Consider the following 22,856-nt stretch of genomic DNA (forward strand, 5'->3'; position numbering starts at 1 on the left):
TGTGTTGAGGTGGGAGTCAGGGCTGTCGGGGTCTCTACCCTGACTCTCCCTTTCCTTTTGGTATGCGGCATTTTTTCGAGGAAATTCTTTCAGCTCGGGAGCTCACTTCTCACACGTCCTGCTTCTGAGACGCCATCTTGGATCAACATTGTGGATCTTTAATGTCGAAGGTAATTTTAGTTGATAAGTGACGAGTCTCAGTTTCCAGAGTAGAGGGAAGGGTCTGACATAGTGCAGGGCCAGGTGCATGGGAGTCAGAAGTGTAAATGCCGAGTCCTTAGCCAGACTTTATCTCCAATTCTAAACTGAGGGGCTGGTCTCCTATGAGCATCTGAAGTCTAAGCGACACAACCCTAGCTGCATAGGTTCTTCCAAAGTGGGCAAGGTAGAAAGAGGAACAATTGAGGGTGAAAGAGGGTTCTGGAACCTCGGGGCCAAGGCAACATCCTTCTTGTGGGTCGGCTCTTACGAGCTCTTTGTTGTAGCTGGTGATTTGTTTTCCCAGTTAGGGCTATGAGTTCCTCCAACGAGGAGGGAATGTCTTGGGTGGCAAGCTCATCTTTGATTCTGGGTGAGATTCCTTCAAGGAATATGAAGGTCAGACTATCTTCTTGCCAATTTTAGTTCAGTTGCTAGTTTCAAAATTCTATGTGTATTCCTATCAGAGTTCTAGAACCTTGATGTAGGTGGAGCAGGTCTGATTCCATTATTACTGCATGGACTGGCTCCTCGAAGAAAACCCTAAATTGTTCCATAACTTGTTGTAGGCTGAGCATAAATGGGTCTCCTTCTCCCAGAAGGGAGATGCCCAAGCCAGGGCAGAGCCATCCAGTAGAGACAATATGTAGGTGTTTTTTGCCTGGTCATTCAAGAACAGGGGCGCCTACAGTTGGAAGTGTATGTGACACTGATTCAAGAATTCCTGACATTGCTTGGGGTCCCCAGCAGACTGGGGTGGAGCTGGTAACTGTGGAATTGGCTAGTGAATGGTTTAGAGAGGTGGCAGTGCTGCTGCAGGTGGGAGCAGCAATGTAGCATTGGTCAGAGTATTAAAACGGGTAGCTAGCCAATCCATGGAAATAGCCAGGAGCTCCAAGGTTTGTTGCTGTTCATGTAGCCAGTGGGTGAGGCCTGGAATGGCCTGCAGGGAGGACAAGCCTGCCGGGTCCATGGTATCAACAACCCATTGTGTTTGTGGACCCTTAGGTTTAGGTGGGATTGGCACTACCTGCAGGGAGAAAAACTGCAGGTTCCCGCCGCCAGTAGATGGACCCAGACAAAGCAGAGACCCAGACGGAGCTTCACATATTCCAGCCCTTGATTTCCTCAGGTTGAGCCTTTGGGTGTTGGGGCCAGAAGGTCTTAGGTGGGGTCTCTGCTATGAGCAGGAGAGGAGATCCTTGGATAGGCAGGGTTGTAGGCAGGTGGTGATCAGGTGTGTTGAGAAGCAGGCAGAGGGTGATGGCAGGCAGAGGTCAAACATGTCAAGAAGCAGGCAGAAGTTGGTGACAGGCAACGGTCAAGAGTGATCCAATTATGATCCCCTTCTCGCTGGCCCCGAATTCCAGGCAAGTCACCCTTGTGCGCAGCAAGACACCACCGCCGCTCCCCGCCATCAGCGTGAGACCCATCGGGGTCAGGAGCAAGCCGACACTACTGACCACCGCCGGAGCTTCACAAGGCCAGGCCACGCCTCCTTTCCCGAGATGACCGCCCCTCGGACGACGTCATTGCCGCGACCTACCTCCACAAAAGACGCTCCACAACCGCAGGTATCCCCTTCTCGCCGGCCCCGATGTCCAGGCAAGTCACCCTCGTCTGCAGCCCGACACTGCCGCCGCTCCCCGCCATCGGCGTGAGACCCATCGGGGTCAGGAGCAAGCCGACACCACTGACCACCACTGGAGCTTCACGAGGCCAGGCCGCACCTCCTTTCCCGAGACGACCGCCCCTCAGACGATATCATCGCCGCAACCTACCTCCACAAAAGATGCTCTGCGACCGCAGGCGTCGTGCGCCTAAGGAGCGCGACCAAAGGGGCATGCCCCTTTGTGCGCCCCTTAGTGCAGACCCTTTATCGCCCACCCCCCGCTATTCATACCCCACTACCCCACCCCCCCACCATATCCCAAGCTCCCTCCCTGAAAACACATTTCTCTCTAACCCCTTCACCCCAGCGCTTTATTAAACCTTTCTCCTCCCACGGTTCCCTCTCCCCCTCCATCAACAACTTAATCCTTACCATGATCTTTCTCCCACTTCTCCCACACCCCCACACAAACACTCCCCCACTTCATACCTACCCACATCCCCCCTTCACTCAGGCTCCTACACAACACACATCTACATCCTACCTCACATCAACCATAATATCATCCACTCAATGAACACACTGCAGCCCCCATAAAACAAACTTACAACCCCCGCATACAGAAGACCTTACTACAAGAAACCCACCATTCACCCCAGAACGCTAATCCCAAATGCAATCTCTCGAATAACCCAATTACTCGGCCTCTCCCTATTCTCTCTCATATTATTCAATGCACAATCCCTAGTGAAAAAGACCCCAATACTAGACGACATACTAACAGACCGCAGCCCAGATATATGCTCCCTCACAGAAACATGGCTCAAACAATCAGACATAGTACTAACAAACCTACTTCCCACAAACATATACGACATCATATCTGTTCCTAGAATAAAAAAAAAGAGCTGGTGGCCTTCTACTAGCATCAACAAAAGAGCTCCACATTAAACTGATAACCACCCACTCTGCATCCAATTATGAAATTGCATACTTCAAATCCAATCAAACACAAACCTGCCTAGTATACCCCCAGGTATCCTAGAATGCGACCCATCCCCCCTCATAGAATTCATCACCGAAAACATCGACCCCAGATTTTATAACTTTATAAAATTGGGTGTAGGTTTGTGCGCGCCAGGTTGCGTGCACAAATCTACACCCGCGCATAGGTACGAATATCTGGCCCATATTGTGTTAAGCCAGAGGAACATAACACAGAACCCTTCCTTAACCAAACCTATATATGTCAACATTAGGCTTTAAATATGTTTTTTTACTGGATGTTTAAAGATTATTTTAGAGGCTTCTAGCCTTTGAATCAATATATTGCATTTATTTTGAATTCTGTTACTTTGTTTTTTCCTTCCTGTGACAGCTAAAGTAAAGAGTTTGCCTAGCTGATTGCATTTACAATGTTCCTTATTGTGTACGTGTGTGAATAAAGAAATGCATTTGGCATTGCAACTCTGTCAACTATCCCCCATGACCTGCTTGAAAATTAAACTTCACATCTCCAGAGTTTTATCCTTAAGTGTAACATTTATTTTAAATGGAATCTTGATGCATAGACCAGAATCTCACTGCCTTTTTTTTTTCTGTACTTAGTTAGATGTATACAATATAGTAGGGATTTTTTTCTCCTGTATTTTGTGTTGATGTATTTTTTGAAATGTTACAACAAAATTATTTATGTAGGATTGCCAAAGGAGTTTATGGAAATTGGAATTATTAGAATAAATAGCAAAGGATTTAAAAAATGATTCAGAAAATTTGAAAATCTATCTTAAAACATCCCCTATTTACCATGAACTTTCACCATAGGCATAAAAAGAGAGCTGTCCTTACTCATTCAGCAGTTCAGAGTATTCATATCATAGTCTTTTATAGAATGAAATGTGATGATGAAAATAAATCCTCAATAGATAAATATGGAAGAAAAGAAATACAGATTCATTATCAATATTCAATAAAGTTGTTTTTTTATTTTAGCTGCTTTTTCTGCTCTGATCAATATTCAAAAGCCTTTGTGCCTCAAATTCTCTTACATAGGGACACCAAACTTATTCTGCTTTGCACCTTTTATAGTCATCTAATCAGAATGATTTTTTTAAAGTTAATGACTTGAAAACCATAGTCCCAGAAGTGTCTAAGTCATTGATTCAAACAATCCCATGCCTTCTGGTTTTCTTTATGAGCCCTTGCTATTGCATATGCAGAGCACGTACAGGCAAGAAAGAACAGTGACTGGGGAGGGATGCTAGAAACAAAAGTATTTAAAAGAATCAGTAAAAATTAAGCAGATATATATGGGGATTTATTTCATAGCATGCATTACATATATACTATGGACTCAATTCAAATTGTTTTGAATGCTGGAGAGTATTGGGAAAAAGCTGAATAGCAAGTATCATAAAAGCTGATATTCAGGAAAAATTAGGCAAAAAAACCCATTACTTCTCAAAGACTGAAAAAAACAATTCTGCAGGAAAAGGAGCTATTATGCATGCTCCACTCCAACCCACAATCCAGTGGGAGCACTGAGAGGAGAGGATCACCTTGCTGGTGGCTGAAAGGAATCAGTAAGTTTTTGCTTGGGACATTTTCTTTTTTAAAAGTATTGGGGCGAAGTTAACTATTTGGGAATATTATTTAGTTTGTTTATGTGTTTGTGCTTTAGATAGTCAGTAAGGCAGCAAATAAACAGAAGTTAGACTTTGTATTTTTATTTTTAAATAGTCAGTAAGGCAGCTAGAAAGCAGTAGTTAGTGTGTTTATTTTTAATAGTCTGTAAGGTAGCTAGTAAGCAGAAGTTAGAGTGTTTGTATATTAAAAACAAAAAAAGAAAAAAGTAGCCAGAAGCTAGAAATAAGCTAGGAGCAGTGTATACCTAAGTAAAAAGTTTGAAAAGTTCAGGTCAGTTACTCACCTTGGAAAGGTGTTGAGGTAGTGTGATTTTGTTTGATTAGGTACCAACATTTGTTAATCAAGAGAGCAGTGAGTCACTCTGGCTGACTAACTGAAGATAGACTGTTTGTATTTCCCAACCTTCCCACCTCTAGCTCATCCTTTAATTTATAGGCAGGTGCCATTAAAAAACTAGACATATAGTGAATTCACAAATACATTTAAAGGACATTAATTAGACATATTTTTACTCCCATAGCAACTTAAAACGTAAGTAGGAACTGAACAAATTTGAGATGAAGGCAGCAGTCCAGCAGCAAGAGGGGGGCTTCCCAGTCTTTTGCAACGAGTGTCACATGTATGATTTTTTACCCGCTGGTGAGAAATTGTACATGTGGATGCAATGCAAAGAGCTCCTGGCTCTCAGAGAATGAGTCCGATCTCTGGAGGCTAGAGTGGCAGACCTGGAGGAGCTGAGGCAGACAGAGAGGTATATAGATGAGACCTTCAGGGACATAGTAGCCAAGTCTCAACTTCAGACTGGCAGCCCTGGTTCTGCCTTGGAATCTTTATGAGTAGAAATCCCTTGTGTGTCGGGGAAGGCTATAGTGATAGGAGTATACTACTGTCCACCTGGTCAAGATGATGATACAGACAATGAAATGCTAAGAGAAATTAAGGAAGCTAACCAAATTGGTAGTGCGGTAATAATTGGAGATTTCAATTACCCCAATATTGACTGGATAAATGTATCATCAGGACATGCTAGAGAGATAAAGTTCCTGGATGGAATAAATGACATTTTTATGGAGCAATTGGTTCAGGAACTGACAAGAGAGGCAGCAATTTTAGTTCTAATTCTTAGTGGAGCACAGGATTTGGTGAGAGAGGTAATGGTGGTGGGGCCGCTTGGTAATAGTGATCATAATATGATCAAATTTGAATTAATGACTGGAAGGGGCACAGTAAGCAAATCCATGGCTCTCGGGCTAAACTTTCAAAAGGGAAACTTTGATAAAATACGAAAAATTGTTTGAAAAAACTGAAAGGAGCCGCTACAAAGGTAAAAAGTGTGCAAGAGGCATGGTCATTGTTAAAAAGTACCATCCTAGAAGCACAGTCCAGATGTATTCCACACATTAAGAAAGATGGAAAGAAGGCTAAACAATTACCGGCATGGTTAAAAGGGGAGGTGAAAGAAGCTATTTTAGCCAAAAGATCTTCATTCAAAAATTGGAAGAAGGATTCAACAGAAGAAAATAGGATAATACATAAGCGTTGGAAAGTTAATTGTAAGATATTGATAAGACAGGCTAAGGGAGAATTTGAAAAGAAGTTGGACATAGAGGTAAAAACTCACAGTAAACAACGTTTTTAAATATACCCGAAGCAGAAAGCCTGTGAAGGAGTCAGTTGGACTGTTAGATGATCAAGGGTTAAAGGGGCACTTAGAGAAGATAAGGCCATTGTGGAAAGATTAAATGATTTCTTTGCTTCCGTGTTTACTGAAGAGGATGTTGGGGAAGTATCCGTACTGGAGAAGGTTTTCATGGGTAATGATTCAGATGGACTGAACCAAATCATGGTAAACCTAGAAGAAGTGGCCTGATTGACAAACTGAAGAGTAGTAAATCACCTGGACCAGATGGTATAAGCCCCAGACTTCCGAAGGAACTAAAAAATGAAATTTCAGACTTATTAGTAAAAATGTGTAACCTATCATTAAAATCATCCATTGTACCAAAAGACTGGAGGATAGCTAATATAACCCCAATATTTAAAAAGGGCTCCAGGGGCGATCCGGGAAACTACAGATCAGTTAACCTGACTTCAGTGCCAGGAAAAATAGTGAAAAGTATTCTAAATATCAAAATCACAGAACATATAGAAAGACATGGTTTAATGGAACAAAGTCAGCATGGCTTTACCCAAGGCAAGTCTTGCCTCACAAATCTGGTTCACCTTTTGAAGGAGTTAATAAACATGTGGATAAAGGTGAACTGGTAGATATAGTATACTTGGATTTTCAGAAGATGTTTGACAAAGTTCCTTATTTACTTATTTTTATTTATTTGTACAGTTTTATATACTGTCATTCGGTTTAGCCATCATAACGGTTTACAAGATTCAAACAGAATACAGATAAATTATACATACTTGATCATCTCAAAAATAACAGTGGGAGGGATGGAGGGAAGGGGGAGAGGTCAGGGGGAAAGGAAGAAATGGAGAGACAGGGAAAGGAGGATGGTAACGGTATTGGGATTTATTCATCTTAGAGGTAGACTCTTAATGTTGTTTCCTATAAGTTCAAATTGGTATGACTATGGTTGACACCAGTTGTTGTTTCTGTTCCTTTCTTGTGTGGGTTTGGTTGGTGGTATTGATTGTAGTTAGATTGTTGATTTAACTGATCATTAATATAGACTTTGTGGAAAAGCAAAGTTTTTAGATCTTTCTTGAATGTTTTGATGTTAGTTTGTGTTCTCAAATCAGGTGGTATGGAGTTCAATCTTTTTGGGCAGGCGATGGAGGTGAGCATCTCTGAATTATTATTGTTATTATTCCATGGAAATGTATGAGAGGCTTCTAGGAAAAGTAAAAAGTATTGGGATAGGTGGCGATGTCCTTTCATGGATTACAAACTGGCTAAAAGACAGGAAACAGAGAGTTGGATAAAATGGACAATTTTCTCAGTGGAAGGGAATGGATAGTGGAGTGCCTTAGGGACCTGTATTGGGACCCGTATTTTTCATTATATTTATAAATGATCTGGAAAGAAATACGACAAGTGAGGTAATCAAATTTGCAGATGATACAAAATTGTTCAGAGTAGTTAAATCACAAGCAGATTGTGATAAATTGCAGGAAGACCTTGTGAGACTGGAAAATTGGGCAACAAAATGGCAGACGAAATTTAATGTGGATAAGTGCAAGGTGATGCATATAAGGAAAAATAACCCATGCTATAGTTACACAATGTTAGGTTCCATATTAGGTGCTACCACCCAAGAAAGAGATCTAGGCATCGCAGTGGATAACACATTGAAATCATCGGTTTAGTGTGCTGCGCCAGTCAAAAAAGCAAATTGAATGTTGGGAATTATTAGAAAGGGAATGGTGAATAAAACGGAAAATGTCATAATGCCTCTGTATCGCTCCATGGTGAGACCGCATCTTGAATACTGTGTACAATTCTGGTCACCGCATCTCAAAAAAGATATAGTTGCGATAGAGAAGGTACAGAGAAGGGCTACCAAAATGATAAGGGGAATGGAAGAGCTCCCCTATGAGGAAAGATTAAAGAGGTTAGGACTTTTCAGCTAGGAGAAGAGACAGCTGAGGGGGGATATGATAGAGGTGTTTAAAATCATGAGAGGTCTAGAACGGGTAGATGTGAATTGGTTATTTACTCTTTCAGATAAAAGAAAGACTAGGGGGCATTCCATGAAGTTAGCATGTGGCACATTTAAAACTAATCGGAGAAAGTTCTTTTTCACTCAACGCACAATTAAACTCTGGAATTTGTTGCCAGAGGATGTGGTTAGTGCAGTTAGTATAGCTGTGTATAAAAAAGGATTGGATAAGTTCTTGGAGAAGTCCATTACCTGCTATTAATTAAGTTGACTTAGAAAATAGCCACTGCTATTACTAGCAACAGTAACATGGAATAGACTTTTTTAGGTACTTGCCAGGTTTTTATGGCCTGGATTGGCCACTGTTGAAAACAGGATGCTGGGCTTGATGGACCCTTGGTCTGACCCAGTATGGCATGTTCTCATGTTCTTATGTTCTTACAGATATATCCACAAAACCCTTTAAACGATATGAAGGTATTTATTCATCCTATTGCGGTATGGATGGCTCTTCAGAACTGTAATTAGTTCATAAGTCAGAATGAATGAGTTGTATATCAAAAATGTATTGCAAGTGGGGGGCACTCTTGCGCAACAATCAAGATGGCAGCTTGAGCTTGTAGCTCCGCTCGCTTTCTCTCTAATTTTGGGGAAAAGGTACCGCAGGAGATGCATTTTTCTCAGCTAGTTGGTTTCTTTCAGGGACGAACGTATGGCTACCACCAAATCCGGAAAGATCAAAGTGGCATTTGTGGTGGCCTCTGGATCTAAAAGGGCTAAACAAGACCCTACTTCGCCCGACAAGGCCCCACCACCTAAAGTAATGGCATCTGCTGATTTGGTTTTAACCGAACTAAAACAACTGAAGGACCTCATTCAGGTTAATATCGACACCACAACCACAATTCGCAATGATTTACAAACTCACCACGACCACAATTCACAATGATTTACAAACTATGTCTTCAAAAATGGAATAGTTTACTCTTTCAACATCCGAAAGATCTAGATTACTTTCTGCTCTCCTTTGAACATGCTCAAGAAATGGTAACCTGATGATGATCTTCCATGCTCATTTTTGTTTTTATCTGGGCGTTCATATAATGCCGTATGGTATGGTTCCTTTGTTTACTACAGTGATCCTTAGTTTGGTTAACTGACTTTTAATTTTTTTTTCTGCTACTATGAGGTCCCTAGAGCATCATATAGTGGCTGTCCGAAGAGAACATAAAACTGATGGCGTAGGCTCAACCACAAGAATGCTCTCTCACAGCTACGCTGTCTTCATTATTATGCCGCTATATGTGTTATTTTATAATCTCCTTTCCCCTTTCTCATCTCTGCCGATGATCCAGCATAGAGAGGGGCTGCGATCTTGAGCTGCTTATGACCTGCCAAGAGGCTCTTTACTTGCATACCCTTTACTATTTTGTAATGTCTTTGACAAGGAGTGCTTTCTTTAGCACCAGGTATTTTCTTCTCATTTTTCTTTGTATTGTTTCTTGCTACTTTACTCTCCATGCTATGTATCTGCCTTTCTTTTTTTCGCCTTCTCTTCTATCTTCCCCTGTTCTCTCTCTCAAGCAGTCTCCATCTCACTTACCCCACTTAAAGTGGTCCTTGCCTCGATCAGAGACAATATTGATTAACCAGCGGATCTTAAGAACTGCCCCGAATCACTTATGGCGTCGACTATATCCTCACTCAACTTTGTTTCTTTGAACATCAATGGCTTCACACATCAGATAAAAAGGAAATAGATTTTATCTTATTTGCAATCCTTACATACAGATATCGCTCTACTTCAAGAGACCCATTTGTCTCCATCAGAATCATTAAAGCTCAAGCAACAATGGGTTGGCCAAGTCTATTTTAGCCCAGCAGTACACAAAAAAAGATACAGCTATATTGATCCACAAAAGATTAGCAGCCACGGTGACCCATCAAAGTTCAGACCCAGATGGCCGATGTAACCTCATTCAGGCTGTAATCCACCAAGAAGCATTTACTTTCCTTAACCTATATGCTCCGACCACAGATGACCCATGCTTTTTTCAGTCTGTCTTCACACATCTTTTAACCGTAGACTCCTCTTCCATCTTCATTGGTGGGGATTTTAATCAAACACTGGACCCATATATTGACAAGAAATCCACTGCTTGACCATCCAAATCTTGCAGAATGCTTCATCATCTTATGGAGACTTTTGGACTATCAGACCCTTGGCACTTGCTTAATCCAATGGAAAGAGATTACACCTTTTTTTCATTTCCTCATTCATCTTATTCACTTATTGACTATTTTTTGATTTCTAAACAAATGGTGCCCAGAATAAGTGCTGCCTCTATCTGCCCCATTTTAGTTTTCGATCATGCTGCAATTCTTCTCAAATGTGATTTACAATCTTCTGTCACCACAGATCATCAGTGGCATTTCAATTCCTCACTACTGGCAGACCCGGAGTTTCTGAGCTTACTACGTTCCAACATTTCTGAATAAGTTCAATGTAACAGTACCCCTGGAATATCATCATCCACTCTTTGGGCTGCCTTTAAAGCCACAATTTGGGGTGAAATCAGCTACACCATCTGTCAGAAGAAACTTCAAAAGACTGCATTAGCAACCTTTCACTCTGAGGTGCTCACCCTTGAACGCGCACATATTCAATCTCCTACGCTACATATGGTAACTGCCTTGATTAAAGCCAAACTTCAGTATAATCAGAAATTGAGTGCCATTGTTAAACTTCATATCTTTCTTTTTTTAATTTAGATTTATATTCCACTTTTTGCATGCTTCAAAGTGGATTACATTCAGGTACTGTAGTAGGTATTTCCCTATCCCCAAAGGGCTTACAATCTAAGTTTGTACCTGAGGCAATGGAAGGTAAAGTGACTTACCCAAGGTCACAAAGAATGACAGCAGGACTCAAACCCTGGTCTCCTGGTTTATAGCCCACTGCTTTAACCACTAGGCTACATCTAAAGCATATTATTAAGCTGAGAACAATAAATGTAGGCACCTTTTGGCCTCTTATCTGAATAAAAGAGCTGAAAAAAAACGTATTGCCACAATACGTTCTCCCTCCAATCATATACTGACTAAAGATAAGGACATCTTAAAAGCTTTTAGAGACTTCTATGCAACCTTGTACAAATCGGATACCATATCGACATCTTCCTCTATCCAACAATTTTTTTCCACCCTGACTCACCCTTCTTTGTCATCTGCTCAATCTGCAATTTTGGATAAATCAATTACATGTCTGGAAATCGACAACGCTATCACCGCTCTCACTAAAGGCAAGGCGCCGGGACCAGATGGCTACACAACAGACTTTTTTCAGGCCTTTAAGAAGGAATTGGTGCCATATCTGTGTGATTATTTCTCTGATATTATGACCCATCATGCAGCGTCCTCTATTTTTGCTGAGGCATGTGTAGTGGTCCTTCCTAAGCCAGGTCGAGATGATACCAACATAGGCAACTATAGGCCGATTTCTCTCTTAAATACTGACTACAAGATTTTTACCAAAATCTTGGCCACTAGGCTTGCCCAGGTCCTGCCATTTCTCATACACCCAGATCAATCTGGTTTTATTAAAAACCATCTAATTTCAAACAACGTTCGCCTCTTTTTTCATATTCATGAAATTGCTCACACATTGACTCACCCCGCTGTCATGGTCTCACTAGATGCAGAAAAGGCCTTCGACCATGTTGAATGGCCTTTTCTTTTTGATACCTTTCAGCGGTACAGCCTTGGCCCTCAATTTGTATCTTGGGTCCAATTCTTATACCATTCCCCGACCTCATACCTGTAAATTAACAATAGAAGGTCACCTTCCTTTCAGTTGTTTAGAAGTACACGCCAAGGGTGTCCTCTTTCCTCCCTTTTATTCAACCTGGCTTTGAACCCCTGCTCACAGCCATACGGCAACAACCTCTTATTGAAGGCTTAACCATTGGTAATGAAACTTTTAAACTTTCTGCTTATAGTGATGATGTCCTTTTTCTTCGCAATCTAGAAACATCATTGCCATACATTTTGGCTTTAATATCTATGTACTCCTCTATCTCAGGTTACAAAATTAACTGGCAAAACTGAGTTATTCCCTTTAAATCATATGGGTACTATGAGTGATCTTTCACATTTGCCTGTACAAAAAGTCACCCAAGGTCTTAAGTATTTGGGAATATGGTTCGATCCAGATTCAGTATCTACTAGGGATGTGAATCGTTTTAGGACGATTAAAATTATCGTCCGATAATTTTAATATCGTCTTAAACTGTTATGGAACACAATACAATAGAGATTCTAACGATTTATAACGATAAATCGTTAGAATCGTGAGCCAGCACACTAAAACCCCCTAAAACCCACCACTGACCCTTTAAATTAAATCCCCCACCCTCCCGAACCCCCCCCCCAAATGACTTAAATAACCTGGGGGTCCAGCGGCGGTCCGGAACGGCAGCGGTCCGGAACGGGCTCCTGCTACTGAATCTTGTTGTCTTCAGCCGGCGCCATTTTCCAAAATGGCGCCGAAAAATGGCGGCGGCCATAGACGAACACGATTGGACGGCAGGAGGTCCTTCCGGACCCCCGCTGGACTTTTGGCAAGTCTTGTGAGGGTCAGGAGGCCCCCCCCAAGCTGGCCAAAAGTTCCTGGAGGTCCAGCGGGGGTCAGGGAGCGATTTCCCGCCGCGAATCGTTTTCCGTACGGAAAATGGCGCCGGCAGGAGATCGACTGCAGGAGGTCGTTCAGCGAGGGTTCCGGCGCCTCGCTGAACGACCTCCTGCAGTCGATCTCCTGCCGGCGCCATTTTCCGTACGGAAAACGATTCGCGGCGGGAAATCGCTCCCTGACCCCCGCTGGACCTCCAGGAACTTTTGGCCAGCTTGGGGGGGGCCTCCTGACCCCCACAAGACTTGCCAAAAGTCCAGCGGGGGTCCGGAAGGACCTCCTGCCGTCCAATCGTGTTCGTCTATGGCCGCCGCCATTTTTCGGCGCATTTTGGAAAATGGCGCCGGCTGAAGACAACAAGATTCAGTAGCAGGAGCCCGTTCCGGACCGCTGCCGTTCCGGACCGCCGCTGGACCCCCAGGTTATTTAAGTCATTGGGGGTGGGGGATTTAATTTAAAGGGTCGGGGGTGGGTTTTAGGGGGTTTTAATGTGCCGGTTTTGCGATTTTACGATTTTTCGATTTTTCACGATTTTTCACGATATTTTACCCCCCCAAACGGCAACAATACGATTCCCTCCCCCTCCCAGCCGAAATCGATCGTTAAGACGATCGAGGACACGATTCACATCTCTAGTATCTACTATTGTTAATTGTGAGGCTCACATTGTACAACTACTACGCAACAATCTTCTAAAATGGTCTCCGTTACACCTCACTTGGTGGGGCAGGCTGGACTCCATTAAGATGGTTTTAGCCCCAAAAATTACCTATTATCTCTTCATGGTGCCAATTTTCTTCTCTAAAGAATTTTACATTACTGTTGAAAGATTGCTCACCAAATTCCTCTGGCACAATAAAGTACCGAGGATTGCTCTTACTACATTAAAAGCAGCTAGAATCCATGGAGGGGTAAATTTCCCAGATTTCTATGCTTACCACCAAGCTTTTATCTTACAGCAAGGCTACTATTATTGTTCTGATATTTTTTAGGTTAATGATTAACCACGATGGACTTCCCTCGAAGTGCACCTTTTTCAACCATACCCCTTATACTGTTTCCCTGGGATGACATTTCCCCCTCGCTGTGCCGCCTTTCCCTGCACAAGGCCTTTGCCAAATATGATTCCATCCATTTCCCAACTACTGTTCCCTGGCGCACGTCCAAAATGCCCCCCATATGGCATAATCCCATTTTTAAGCTTGGCACTCAGCCTTTAAACTGGCCCAAGTAGAGGAATATGGCTTCTCACCTCTATCTGTCCAGACTCCAAGTTACAGTCTTTCTCTCTTTTACAGGAATCATCATTTGCGCTACCACATATTCATTTTTCTGCCTGGTAACAGTTGCGAAGTATTTTACAACCTGTGGTACTTTCTCAATTACAACTTGATCAAGTGCCCACATTGCTACAACTATATTTGGAGCCTGGTTCAAAAGGTCATCTGGCCTCTAGACTCTATAAGATAATTAAAAGTTTTTCTTCTCCCAGACATCACAAACGATTGTATCCGGCTTGGTCATCAGATGTTAATGAACCATTCTCCGAAGCTGTATGGAAATATGTATGGCTAGTAGGGGTGTGCATTCGTTTTCGCCATATTGGCGAGCCACAACGTATATTGCACTATTCGTAGTATTCGTGGGGAAGCAAAACGTATCGCGATTCCCCACGAATACACGAATCTTCCCCGAATTATACGGCCACCTAAATACAAATTTAAACAAAATCCCTCACCCTCCTGAACCCCCCCAAGACTTACCAAAACTCCCTGGTGGTCCAGCGGGGGGTCCAGGAGCCATCCCCTGCACTCACACCCTCAGTGCCAGTTTCATCACGGCACCGATAGCCTTTGTCACAGGGGCTACCGGTGCCATTGGTCTGCCCCTGTCACATGGCTATCGGCACCATCTTGTGCTCCTACCATGTGACAGGGGCTGACCAATGGCACCGGTAGCCCCTGTGACATTGTATGGGCAAAGGCTATCGGCGCCATTTTGAGTACTGGCATCGGACGGCCGGAGTGCAGGAGGTCGCTCCGGGACCCCCTTTGGACCCTCAGGGAATTTTGGCCAGCTTGGGGGGCCTCCTGACCCCCACAAGACTTGCCAAAAGTCCAGCGGGGGTCCGGGAGCAACCTCCTGCACGTCGGCTGTCTGATGCCAGTACTCAAAATGGCGCTGATCGCCTTTGCCCTCACTATGTCACAGGTACCGACGGCTGGCCCCTGTGACATAGTGAGGGCAAAGGTGATCGGCGCCATTTTGAATACTGGCAGCAGATTGCCTTTGCCCTCACAATGTCACAGGGGCCGACCGTCGGTACCTGTGACATAGTGAGGGCAAAGGCGATTGGCGCCATTTTGAGTACTGGCATCGGACGGTCGGCGTGCAGGAGGTCGCTCCCGGACCTCCGCTGGACTTTTGGCAAGTCTTGTGGGGGTCAGGAGGCCCCCCCAAGCTGGCCAAAAGTCCCTGGGGGTCCAACGACCTCCTGCACTCCGGCCATCCGATGCCAGTACTCAAAATGGCGCCGATAGCCTTTGCCCATACTATGTCACAGGGGCTACCGGTGCCATTGGTCAGCCCCTGTCACATGGTAGGAGCACAAGATGGCGCCGATGACCATTGACAGGGGCTGACCAATGGCACCGGTAGTCCCGTGACAAAGGCTATCGGCGCCATGATGAAACCGGCACCGAGGGTGGGAGAGTGCAGGGGATGGTTCCCGGACTCCCCGCTGGACCACCAGGGAGTTTTGGTAAGTCTTGGGTGTTGGATTCGTGGACCCTTGGGCCGATCGGAGCCAGAGGAAGAGCTGCTGTAGGTGGTTGCAGCAGCGACCCCGACCGGGAGGCGGCGAGGACAGACTGGTGGCTGGCCGAAGGTGGAACTCTGGGAGCCCTATGCGACCAAGAGCTCTGGCGAGGAAGGAGGTGATGGTGGCGCTGGCACTGTGTTGAGAAGACCTTCGCCCTGGAAGCCGATCCTCCCCCGAGAGGAGCTCGTAGGAGTTCGGCCGCTGGGAATTAGGAGATTCACCCTGGAAGCCGGAGTCCCCCCAGGAGGAGCCCGTAGGGACCCGGCCGCTGGGACTTAGGAGGACCCGCGGGGGCCTGGTCAGCTGTAGTCCAAGGTCGAGTGCCGAAGGGTCGTCGCTCGCCAGTCCAGAGTCAGGAACCAAAGGCTCGCTGTAACCCAGTCCGAGGTCAGGAGCCAGAGAATCAACGTAAGCCGGTCCGGGGTCAGAAGCCAGAGGGTCAACGTAAGCCGGTCCGAGGTCAGAAGCCAGAGAATCACCAAATGCCAGTCCGGGGTCAGAAGCCAAGAATCAAACGTAAGCCAATCCGGGGTCAGGAGCCAAGTAGAAGGTAACGAAGCACGAATGCAGCAACTGGGGACAGGGCAAACCTGGGAAGCTCGTTGCAAGGCCAGGAGCAGGTCTCGTTGCAGGGTTTAAATACCCTGAGGGCGTCTGACGTCATCCTGAGGCTGGGCTGCATTTTCCCGTGCTGGCCCCTTTAAGAACTGGGGCCTGCCGCGCGCGCGTGTGTCTAGGGGGCGGAGCTAGCCGCGGCTGGACGCCGGCTGCTCCGACGCCACGAGGACGAAGTAGCAGGGGAAGCTGCAGGCCCGGGTGGGCAGATGCCGGGCCTGCGGCGGCAGGGGTCCCCGAAGGCCCGGGGACCGCGGACCCAACCCGGAACCGCGACGGGGTAGGTGGCGATTCCGGGAGCGCACCGGAATCGCAACATTGGGAGGGTCAGGAGGGTGGGGGGTTGTAGTTAATTTTAATATTAACTGGGACACGAATATAAATCGCCGTAATAACGTATCGGGGCGCCATACGGCCGAATGCAACATATCTGCTGCCCGATGAATCCGAATCACGAATGCAACTTATGGCGTCCCTCTGCACATCCCTAATGGCTAGTTTCAGCTCACAGTCTTACACAGACATCCTTTTTTATTATGCATAGAGCAATCTGGACCCCGTGGAAATTGCACCGAGCAGATTTAGTCCTTTCCCACACCTGCTGGACGTGCTCTACCCCAAAAGCAACTATGAAGCATATGGTTTTTTCTTGCACATATGTTCAAATATTTTGGCAACAGGTTTGGTCTACTATCACTGATGTGTTAGAACTATCCCAGCCTCTTACATATTCCATGATAATTTTTCGAGGAGCCAGCCCTTCCTTGAAACTCCCTCTTCCACATAAGAAATTATTTAATTTTTTATAGTAATAGCTCTACATAACATAATGTCTAATTGGAAGCGCAGTGATCTGCTATCTCAACATCTATGATGGAACTTGGTATGTATTGGAGTGGAGGGGTAGCCTAGTGGTTAGAGCAGTGGGCTACAAGTCAGGGTTTGAGTCCCCCTGTTGCTCCTTGTGACCTTGGGCAAGACACTTTACCCTCCATTGCCTCAGGTCCAACCATAGATTGTAAGCCCTCTGGGGATAGGGAAATACCTATAGTACCTGAATGTAATCCACTTTGAAGTGCTGTGAAAAGTGGAATATAAAAAAAATCTAAATAAAAATGTATGTACTATAGATTTGAGAGAGCCATGGCAATTAAATATAACCACCTGGCTAAATGGTCTCTGGTGTGGAAAGCCATTAGACAGATTTATTACATCCTAATATACACATATTGCCACTGGTTACAGATGTTTCTATTACAGCTGTTACTGATCCACCTGAGTACTGCTTGCCCCTTCCTTATCTTTTCTCACCTTTTCTTCTACCTTTTCTTTCTTACCTTCCTTCTGTAGTTTCCTTCACAGGCTTCATTTAGCACACATGCTTTCTCACCCAGCCAAGTCGGTTTATTCTCTTTTTGTACACCACTGAAGCATGGACTGTATGACTTGTCTGGGGTGGTATTCTTTTTGGAACTATATAATGTGTATAATGTGCTGATATGTTGTGCTTTTCTTGTAAAAAATTAATAAACAAAGTTAAGCACAAAAAAAAATAATTAATTGCAAGAATAAAAAATGTTGTCTTAATAGCCTACTGCAGGGATAGGCAATTCCAGTCCTGGAGTGCCACAAACAGGTATGATTTTCAGGACATCCACAATGAATATGTATGCAAATCTATCTGATACATATTCATAGTGGATATCCTGAAAGCTAGATCTATTTGTGACACAGGAGGGCAGGCGTTGCCTATTCCTGGCCTAGCAGTTAGAACAGCAGGCTGTGAACCAGGGAAGCCAGGGTTCAAATCTTACTTACACTCCTTTAGGCATTGGGCAAGTCATATCATCCTCCATTGTCTCAGGTACAAATTTAGGGAGTCGTTTACTAAGCCATTAGGTTTTAATGCGTGATAAACAGCATTATTTACAATCCAATAAAACCCATAAGGCAGAGATAATACAGAGTATTTCAAATAATGCATTTATCTCCCCCTATAAAACCTGGCACAATGTGGGAATGGTAATAAGCTGTTTAGAATGCAAATGCATGTAAATCAGCTCATTACTAGGTAATCCAATTGTTACACTCCGTGGCCGCAGATGGCTGCGACCGCTGCTGCTCACCTCTCTTTTACTTCTTTGGCTCCATTGGGCGAACTCGTGGCCTCTGCCAGCTACCACCGGCCTTCTGGCCTCCATTCCCAGGCCTCCCTGAGCAGCATGGACGCTGCTGACAGGCATCTTACCCTCGGGGTTCCCTAGGTATGCGTGCATGCTCCCCGACCTGCTTTAACCACGTCATGGCAGGAACCTCGGAGGCGTCCCCATCAGATGACGTCACTCAGCTTCGATATTTAAGCCCGCCAGCCCAGACAGCCGGCGACTTGGCAACGAGTTCACTTTGCTGTATCTACCTACTCTCACTTCAGCATTGTTCCGGTTCCTGCTTCCGTGGTGTGAGACTATCGGGTACCCGCTCCTCGGAGGGCCTTTCACTCGGACTCCTGCCTGCCTTGCTTCCTGAGGCTTTCTACGGAACTACTACTAATTCTTCAGTCGCTGTGAGTACCCACGCTGTGGACCCCTCATTGCCGTGATATCATTAGAGGAACCATCTCCGGGTCTACGCTGCTCTGTGGACCCGTGCCGTGTTATCGCTAGAGGAACCCTCGCTCTGCAGACCACTACCGCTCTACAGACCACTACCGTGATTTCCCACCGAGGAACCCTCTTGTGTACCATCTCAATGGACCCCAGTGTGACTTCAGTGACTGTAACCATCTCTCAGCACCTCGCTCCTCAGGTAGTGCCGATTCTATTGCCTGACTCCAGTCATCCAAGCTGAGTCTGACATCAGCATCTGCGCTGTTGCTCCGAGACCCGCCTCCTGGGGTCACCCTCTCTTTCTCCTTTTCTACCTCTGCTGTATATTATCCCACAACCGAGACTCCGCCTCCCGATGGTGAGATTCAGCAGGGCTCCTCCCCTGGGTGGTACCATCTCTCACCTCAGCCAAAGGACCCACATACTTACAAATCCTAACACCAATGCAAATCAAATAATGCAACTTGCCTGAAAATCACAAGCCATGTTATATTCAGGAAAGTTAGTTACAACTCAAAAGCTTTAGCTAACTTTCCTCATGAGCATTGTTATTAACACATACCTCTTGTTTGTCCAAAACATTCTGACCCTCCCTTGGACTCCAGAATCTTTTGGCCCCCCTGGAATACTTACTAGCAGCTCTGATGGTCTAGTTTTTGAAGTGAGAATGTCCCATGCTCCCAGTATAGCCACCATTTCAAACTGGCCATCAGCTAGCCTTGGCACCCTGGGCCTTTTCCCTCTCTGCTTTTTCCAAAATACTCCAATCCTCCCTCGTCCACCTTCTCATGCCCTTCAGGTCCCCTTGGACCATTTACTAGAGGTCCTGGTGGTCTGGTGTTCGATGACAGGGTGCCAGCTGGTCTTGGACAAAGGGGTGTCCTTTGAAGTGGCTGACCAGTCACAAAAGGTGGAATATAAAGGAAACATTTTAAATACATTATTCTGGTGTCATATAATTTTACAGTTGTACATCTATTGCATCATAACAGATACAGGGATTTTTACTTTTGACTCAATGAAGTCAATTTTCAAAGAATTACATGGGGGATGCCTGTCTCAAATGAGTGTGTACGACCATAAATAGCTGGTACATGCAAATAGCAAATGTTAAGAAGAATGGCAGTACTCTCTTACTGGCACTGTTCCATGGAAAAGTATGCACCTACAAAATGGGCATGTCAAGGGCGGTCCAGGGTATGGTTTGCAAGTACATGCATAGTTCAGTAGTTTGGAAATGTCAACAGAGATGCATGGATGCTTTTATTCCTGCTACTGAAAGTGCCAGACTCGAACCTCACTTGTCTTTTTGTCTCTGGGTGCTTGGCATGGAGGTCAATGGAGATTGCTGGCCATTCTAGAAGAGTCTTTGGAGTGCTTATGTGGTGAACAATTGTTTGGGATTTTTTTTTGCTCTGTCTGCTTTTTCTGTGAAGTGCCTATCATTTATTTTGCATTTTTCAGGGTGTTTGTTTTTCCAGTTTGTCACTCAGTGTATCTAAGGCTTTGCTTTTTGTTTCTTTGTGTGTGTGCCTTACAGTGTATGCAGCTGTATTTTATATTTATAGATTTATATTTATTTGATTTTTATTCTACTTTTTGAAAGTATGTGTGACTGAGGGTGTACTAATGGTGGGTCTGGGTGTGTTAGTGGTGAGTTTGGGTGCTACTGGTGTGGGTGTGGGTGCATTGGTGGTGATCATATTAGTGGTAGTGTGGCTGTTACTGGTGATGGTGGCATACCCCAAGAGTGCAGCAAAAAAGTGCTAAAACCAAGTCCACGGGTATACCAGGTGTGTAAAGAAAGGAGTTTTGGCCTACTTAAAGCCTGCTTTCAGTGCCTGCACAAATCTAAGAGATGCATCCTTTACATCTCCAGTAAGGATGGTGACATTTTTCTGGCCTGCTGCATGCTTCAAAATGTGGCAAAAATCTGTGTTCTGCTTCTTCCTGAAGGTTAAGCCCCACAGCCCATTGGCCTTGAAGAGGAGGATGTGGAACCAGAAAGAGAGGCAGAACTGGAAGAGATACACTGCCATGCCCACAACGAAGTTGCCGACCAATGGAATACTTTGATAGAGTGACAATTTTAAGGTCGATATGTATTTATTTATACTGACTGTGACATCTCCTCTATATATAGATTCATATCTATATATATATATCTATATAATCTATATAGATATATATTTGTTTATGTGCACACCTAATCTTATTTCTATAGGTGGCCCCTGGTTTTTATTATTGTCAGTAGCCCCCTTTGTCTAACCATGTGACAGCTTCACCTCAGGGGAATGCAGTCCAAGCTCACACTGCCTTCTGATAGCACTGTCAGCTCAGGCAGCAGTAAAGGTTATGGCTCAAACATGGAGCTAGAAGGGTCAAGGGTTGCAAGATGCTAGCACAGGGATGGGGGGAAGGAGGTGGAGCAAGGTCCTGAAATAGCCCAGTAGGGGGAGGTAGATACATAAAGGGGGCCAGAACCTATCGTTTTTAGCATATCCTTAATGCCGTGGAGCTCATCCTCAATGGCTTAGAAGTTTGTAACCTAATCATTTTGGCCATCATCCTCTATTCACTGGGATTTAATACCACCTTTGGTGCCACAGGAGGCTGTGCTGGTTCCTCTGGATTTGCCAGGATGGTGGTTTCTTCCTCTTTGGAAAAGCTGTGGTGTTGGTGCATCTTCATAGAACATGAGGCACTCATCCTCTGGTTGAAGTTCTTCCTCCTCGTCCTCCAGCCTTGCATCTGCTCAATCTCCATTGCCTGCAGTCTCTGTGTTCAGGTATCTCTATAATGGAATCTCAGCTGTTCCATTCATACCTACTCCAGCTTAGCCACATGATCTGCCATACCAGCATTTCTGCAGGCATGACCTTTCTGAACTGATGTTACCCTCTTCTGCTAAAAGTAGATAAACAATAAGACCTGTGACAGTCAGATGGCTAAATGTTTTAGGGCTGCTGCTAACTATGAGGTCTCTTTACCAAGTCATGGTACTTTTCCTGAATCCTGCAGATTTGTGAATCTTATTTTTTTTAAACTGAGAAAAATACCATGGCCAAGTGGTAGCCCCATATTCTGGGGCCATCATTTTTTAAGAGGGACAGTGTAGGTCCTGGACTTCCCCCTTCCCCTACTCATTGTAAAAGGGGCATATGAGGCTGGCCAGATACTATATATTAACATTTATTTTGCACTATTGCATCTGCATTTTGGAGACAGAGGTGTATGACTATAAATTGTGCAAGAATGTTTTTGAACAGTGTAGCACATACCAACACTATATATGATACCTCCTTTTGTGTTGTTTCATTTTGTTTTTGTATCTGCTTTTTATCAATATTCAGGCACCAGTGGGTTTTGCTGCAAGAACAGACATCCTTGAACTTGGAAGAAAAAACCTAAGTGGGGTTCATTTTGCATAGAAGAAATATGGGCTGAAGAGAAAACAAACTCATAGCAGCTTGCCATTTACTGCATATCTTTGAAGCATGCTGCTCAAGTATCTGTTCATTTACTATGCTGAAGTACGGGTTCAGGGTCAGGAGGAAGTTTACAGGAATTACATTGATACTGTATAGATGCATTACACTGTATGGGGACTTAGGATCTTATCAGATTTTACTGAATACTTTGTTGCATGTGTGTGTGCATAATAAAGTTGGTAATATTAAACTTTCCTAATGTTATGTACAAACTGTATTTGATAGGAGTGGGAACTGATGAAATGCCCTCTTCAGAAAGACAATTTGATAACTCTTAGGGATGTGCAGCAGGGACGGATACGTTCGATTCGGTATTCGTATTCATAGGGACCGAAATCCGTTACATCCGTTTTCGGGGAACCCCAATTCGTCCATTATTTATTTATTTAACAGCTTTTCTATACCAACATTAAAATACACATCATATCGGTTTACATTTTAACAGAAAGTTTGGAAATTACAATAAACAGGGGCGGGGGAGAACAGGACAATCGATAAATAGGTGGTATGCTTAATAGAAGAAACCAGAAACATATGGCGAACCCTCATGAATGCAATGTATC

General features: G+C 44.4%; 1 long non-coding RNA gene across 9 annotated transcripts in view; it reads left to right on the top strand.

Moving 5' to 3' along the window:
• The window catches only part of LOC115092192, a 381,274-nt gene extending 358,793 nt beyond the window's left edge, over positions 1 to 22,481 (top strand). For all 9 annotated transcript variants that reach the window (XR_003856945.1, XR_003856934.1, XR_003856939.1 and 6 more), the window contains 3 exons: positions 20,759 to 20,896; positions 21,412 to 21,590; positions 22,156 to 22,481. This is a non-coding gene — a long non-coding RNA (uncharacterized LOC115092192). The remainder of the gene's footprint in view (positions 1 to 20,758; positions 20,897 to 21,411; positions 21,591 to 22,155) is intronic.
• Positions 22,482 to 22,856: the final 375 nt, after the last annotated feature.

The sequence above is a fragment of the Rhinatrema bivittatum genome, chromosome 1 (assembly GCF_901001135.1).
Source record: "Rhinatrema bivittatum chromosome 1, aRhiBiv1.1, whole genome shotgun sequence".
Taxonomy (NCBI): Eukaryota; Metazoa; Chordata; class Amphibia; order Gymnophiona; family Rhinatrematidae; genus Rhinatrema; species Rhinatrema bivittatum.